General features: G+C 41.3%; 1 long non-coding RNA gene across 1 annotated transcript in view; it reads left to right on the forward strand.

Annotated features, from left to right (window-relative positions):
• LOC137210493 (uncharacterized) overlaps window positions 1-5,798 on the forward strand; it is a 242,529-nt gene extending 236,731 nt beyond the window's left edge. Inside the window, exon 6 of the long non-coding RNA XR_010936577.1 lies at window positions 5,635-5,798. This is a non-coding gene — a long non-coding RNA (uncharacterized lncRNA). The remainder of the gene's footprint in view (window positions 1-5,634) is intronic.
• The last annotated feature ends 202 nt before the right edge of the window (window positions 5,799-6,000 follow it).

Here is a 6,000-nt window from a genome sequence, read left to right on the forward strand (position 1 = left end):
AGGGCTCACCACTAAAACCTGCTCATTAACAGATCATCAGCTTCTGCTGATCTGCTCCTAGACTGCCTTCCAGAGCAGCTGTTTCCTCCTGTGTTGTGATTTAAGCTATGTTAACAGTGATGAAAACAGATTTGTGTTGCTTTGCTTCTCATTAACCTTATTATAGAGTTTTGCTCCCAGATACACACTTCCTAAAAATTTATCAAATTTATAAAACGGTTAAAACTTTTTAACCTACAGTGGCTTGATATTTCTCAATATCTGGATAAAGAGTAAATGATTTGGTCAATCTTCAAATTATGGGTTTGATTGGAGGTGACTGTCCGCAGTCTAGCCTCTGTGTCCTCCAATTTAGGCTGACCCTCACATATTTACACAGTTTCCTGGGGTAGCCCTCACTCTTCCCAAACCACTGGCCTGCCTCACCTGGCTTATTGAATTATGGTCAGCTAGATCACCAGTCTTCCCTAGGATGACCAACTCTTCTGTTTTCCTGGGACTGGGAGCACAGTGAAAGTGGGACTTTCCATTTTAAAACCAGAAAAGTCCAGAGCAAACCAGAATGAGTTGGTCACTCTGCTACCGATCCTACAATTTGCAAGTAGCCAAGCCCACCAAGTCCTCAGGTCACAACTATTTCCAAGTCACCCTTGCCTTCCCTGCAACATTTATTTCTGGCAATTTTGAGTTTTCAAATAGCTCTTAAACATCATCGCCTCCCCCTGTTTCTGCTTCCCATACTCATGGCACTACCAGGCAAAGGTAAAATTAATTAACCTCAAAAGCTAGGTGAAGATAGTCATAAACAGTTTTAAATCCAGCCTGTGGAAATCAGTCAGTGGTTCAGAAAGGTACGGAGCAGTGTGGAGGTCATGATGAATTTCCCAAAATTTCCCAAAACATATTTCTAAATCCCTGATGTTTTTTCTCTGCCTTGTCCTTCATTTTTTAGTTGGAAATAATGTATATGTCCCAGCATCATTTTTAGCCTTGTTATATTGTTGCAATGCCTACAGCTATTTGTACTTCAACAGCTCCATTGCAGCTAAACTTTGTTTACATATTTGAGGTGAGTCAGCCTCAGGTAGATTTGTTCTCTTACCTGATTTCCTAGCCCAACTTTCTACTTCCGTTTCTGAGGCTACACGGAGTGTGACCCAGCGGTGGGTGAGGAAACATGCAGGTGCAGAAATGCAGAGGATGAAAAACTCTCTGTCCTTTGTAACAGCTTGAAGATATTGTACTGAAATCTGAAATGTGCTCAGGTAGCAAATTTGAAAACATCGTTCGAATTCCTACTGACTTCACCTTCCAGGTATCATCTCATTGGAATGTACCCTTTGAAGCAAACTGATTCCAGGCATATGTAACAGGGAGCCCCATCATACAGTATGTGTGAAAATGGTTGTCGCTTTGGCCAGCACATGGGAAGCAGATGTTTTCCAAGAGAACTGATGGCATCCCAGGCTCATCACAATCTGTCCACAATCTGTGTTTCCAGACGTATCACACCCCCACCCCCATGCATGCTCAGTCACATGAAATGATTCTCCAAAACCCATTATGCCTTTTCATGCCTCCGTTCCTCTCTGCACTTGCTATTTTCATAACCCAGAATATCCTCTACACTCCTGTTTCCCCTTCCTTGCCTGCTAAACACCTACTGATTTTTTAGGATCCAGTTCAAATGACATCTTTAAATCCTTTCTGGACTCCAGCAAGCAATTATTTATTCATGACTCTGTTCCCTTAGCATGTTAAACATGCCTCTGTGTATCAGACCTCAGCAGGACCTTAGGCTCTGGCACTTGTGTCAATTCAGGTATGTCTGGGGTCCACTAGAGATATGGTACGGCAGTAAAATGGAGCGTCAGCCAGAGGAGGCTGCAGCTCTGTGGGAGGCTCTACTACAGGACTAATAGCTTATTCAATATCTAAGACTCCTCAGAAGTTTAAAATTATTTTCCCCTTTTAACCTTATTGTCAGTTGTGATAGCTTATATTTTTGGTGCTCCAGTACCCTTTCCCATGACCCTTCTCCCAATAACAGGCAAACCTGGTTCCTGGCCACAGTGGTGGGCATGTCCAGAGGCCCTGTCAATCACAGAACCGATTCTCTCTGCAAATCAGTTTGTGATTGGCCAAAGGGATGGGCACATGACCCCAGCAGCCAATCGGGATCCTTCCCTGGGACAGAAAGCTGAACAGTTGGAAGAACCACTGAGGACTAGTACAGGGTGTGAAAAAGAAGTCAAGCCAACTAATGCTGCAACAGTTAAGGTCACTGTTGCCAGGTAATAGTAACAGGCAAGGCAAGCTGGGCAAGGAGAATCAAGTTCCTTGTCTCCAAACTTCTGCCTTTCCAGCTCTCTCTAGTGCCCCCTACTGGCAGAACCTAAAAGGAAGACAGCTGGCAAAGGGAACACTGAGTTTGCAGTTTCAGCTCTGCATCACAGAACAGAGCCTGGAAGGGTGATTTGGAGCTGAGATGCAATCATATATACAGAGAAGAATGTATACAAGCATTTTGCCATTGACCTATATGGTTTTTCAGATGGTTGTGGAAATGTGTAGGTGTTCTAGGGTCTTCTGGACATACAGATACAAAAGAGATGGTCAATAAAGTACTCTGGGAAACAGCAAGTCATGAAAGACTGTGTTAAAAGACTAGAAATATGAAACCACCCCTACAGTCTATTCTTAATTCCTCTCCACCTTTCTTATTTTAAATAGCATATTAGGGGGCTTCCCTGGTGGCACAGTGGTTGAGAGTCCGCCTGCCGATGCAGGGGACACAGGTTTGTGCCCCGGTCCAGGAAGATCCCACATGCCCCGGAGCAGCTGGGCCCATGAGCCATGGCCGCTGGGCCTGCGCGTCCGGAGCCTGTGCTCTGCAATGGCCCGCGCACCGCAAAATAAATAAATAAATAAATAGCATATTATTGACTATTATTGGGATTATTGGGAGCAAATCATGGGAAAGCAGTATAGCAATTAGGATTATTTTGGCAATGTTTCCTGCTATCTTATTTATTTCCCATACTTGAGAAACAACTTCTCCATCTGTTATAGGCCTTTTTCATATGGCATTGTAAGTGTTTTCATGTCCATTTACCCCACCAAACTATGAATGCTTTTATGGAGATCCTCTGTCTTATTCATCTTTGTACTGGTTTACCGCCCAGGATTCACTGAACATTTACGCATTTGTATTATTCAGCAAACACTTAGCACATTTTATGTGCCAGGTCCTGAACTACAAGTTAGCTGCTGCCTGCAAGATGCTCATAGTCTAATAGAGCAAAGGGATGATAAAGAGGCAATATTAATGCAGACCATATAAGTGCCCTGGGCATAATGAGAACATGGCACTGGGGCCCCTAATCCAGGTTGAGGCAAGGAGACCAGAGAGAAGATCACTGAATTAATCCACATTAGAGATTAGAAGGGCTTCCACCAAAGGTGGGCAGTGGGAATGAAAATTAGCAGAAAGAACTGAGACTTCTTGTATCTCAAACTTGACTGCTCATGAGAATCAGTTGGAAGCTTACAAACAGCCCCCCACCCCAATGATCAGGCCTTTTCCAAAACCAATTACATGAGATAGGACCTAAACATCAGTATTTTTTAAAGTATCCCAGGCGATTACAATGTGCAGTCAATTGTCTTAAAAATATGATGTCAACAGAGCTTGATAACTATGTAATGGCATATATAGTAAGGAAGGGGGAGAAGTACAGGGTGATTCTCTAGCTTCTGGTCTAGGCAGCCACATAGATGGTAGATGCTTAAAAAGTTGTCCTAGTATGATTGTGTATTTGTCATTCCCAAGGTCCCCTGTAAATGTGCTATGTAAACAGCAACTACTCAAAAAATCTTTTTGGATAAACAAGTACCTGGGATGTAATGTCTGCTCAGAGGGGAAGATAAGAAGCAGAGGCTTGAATAGGTACAGTTTCTACCAACAAGTACAGTTTCTATTGGCAGGTAGAACAAGTTTCTACCGGCAGGTGCTTAGTAAAGGTTTGAAAGAAATCAGCAGTGATGACTGTAAACAAGTAATCTCCTGTGTGTAGATAGTGGACTTGAGTAATAGGCTCATATACATGTGAAAATTCAGACATATCCTTACCAGTAGTGCAGTTTTTAACCAAAACTAGTATTGTTACCGACCAGGATTCTTGGCTTGCTTAATAATAGAAATTGATCAGAGGTCAGACAAGAAATTCAGGCAAGGTTTTATTGGGAGCGAGAACTCCAACAGTTCCGTAGCAGTGGGGAGGGAGAACAAACAACAGTTTCCCTTGCTGGCCCACTCGCTGAGAGAGGGGCGAGTTGTTCCTTAGATGGGGTGAGAGTAAGGGTGTGTCCAGGGGTTGGGCGGGAGCGGTGGCTTAGGTGGTTTACCCACCCCTTAGGTGGTGTTTTGTGCAAGGGCCTGAGCAGTACCCTGCTTTTGCTCCGGCCTCTTCAAAAGTGGCAGTTGGGTTTTTTGGTTTCTTTTTGTCCAGAATTTGTCCCAACTGTGCATGCATGCAGTTACTTTTACTCTCACATAGTTTCTTTGTATTTTGTTGCCCAAGGAGAGGTGTGTCCAGGTGCAAGCATTGCAGCACTGCAGCAAAGGGTCCCAGGTCCCAGCCTGTCTCAGTATTTAGAAAATATAGTATTTTTTAAAATGTTGATTTGTAAAACTCACTATAAAATAGATTATGTTAGACTCTTGTAAGAATCACATGGTGTTAATTACTACTGCCATTTACCAAATATTTCCAGATCTCCTCCTCAGGCACACAGTGGAATTAGGCTTTCTGACCCCTTTGTGTTTGCAAAGGTCACATGACTAGTTCTGTCCAATGACTTGAAAGTGGAAGTGACTCTGGACCACAGCATTCAATGGCCAAGCATTTAATTAATTTAATTAATTTTATGACTCTCTGGAGTTCTTTTGTCACTTTGGCAGTTACCAACGATATCAAAGGCAATGGTGTCTGCTTCAACCTGGTTTCGTAAGCAGCTATGATGTGTCTGACTTTGAGGGCCATGAGCTAAAACTAAATCTTTGCTGTTTTAACCACTGAAATCTGTGAGTTGTTTGTTACTGCAGCATAAGGCAACCTATCCTGATTGATAAACACTTTAACCCAGGAAGATTTCTCCCTCTAAATTCTTGATGCTTATCACCTGTATTTACTCAATTGTAGGTACTATATCTGCCTTTATAATACTTCTTTCATATTGTACATCTTCTTTGCTCTTCAGATACATGTTACTCATGTCTCCAATTAGAATACAAGCTCCTTCAGGGCAAGAAATGACTCTGGATAAGGTGTTTAACTTCTCTGAGAAATAATTTCTTAATCTGTTAAATGGGAATATTAAAAACTTCCCCACAGGTTTTCAGGAGAATTGAGATGTGCACACATAGAATATCAACCACAGAGCCTAATACAAAATAGAAAATCAAAAATTATAATTTTCTTTCCTTCTATTCATCTTTGTGATCCCCACAAAACTTAGCACATTGCTAACTGAAAAGATACACTTATGCACTGAATACCTACTATGTGCCAAGTCCTAACTATATGCTATTTTAACTCATATTAAATATGTATTATTTTCTCCATTTTACAGGTGAGAATATTGAGACTCAAGGAGATTAAGCAATGGAGTACTTTCACTGCTCAAATGGTAAGAACCAATATTCAAACCTAGCCTAATTCCAAAGCTTGTCCTTGTTTTCCCCTAAAGCACACTGCTTCCTTTGTTGATATAATTATGGACTTATGATTTAATTATGAATTTTATAGAAATAAATGTAGTTTGAGACAATAAGAAAAGTGATATCTTTATCCATCTCTATAATAGTCCTCATTTCTATGAAGCTATTGAATGTAAGATATACTACCAATTAAAAGCAGTTTTTGGAAAGAAAATACTAACATATGAAAAGTAAATGTAGATTTTGTTTCACCTTGATTTTAAAAATTCAAGATGAAA

This window comes from Pseudorca crassidens, chromosome 17 (genome assembly GCF_039906515.1).
Source record: "Pseudorca crassidens isolate mPseCra1 chromosome 17, mPseCra1.hap1, whole genome shotgun sequence".
Taxonomy (NCBI): Eukaryota; Metazoa; Chordata; class Mammalia; order Artiodactyla; family Delphinidae; genus Pseudorca; species Pseudorca crassidens.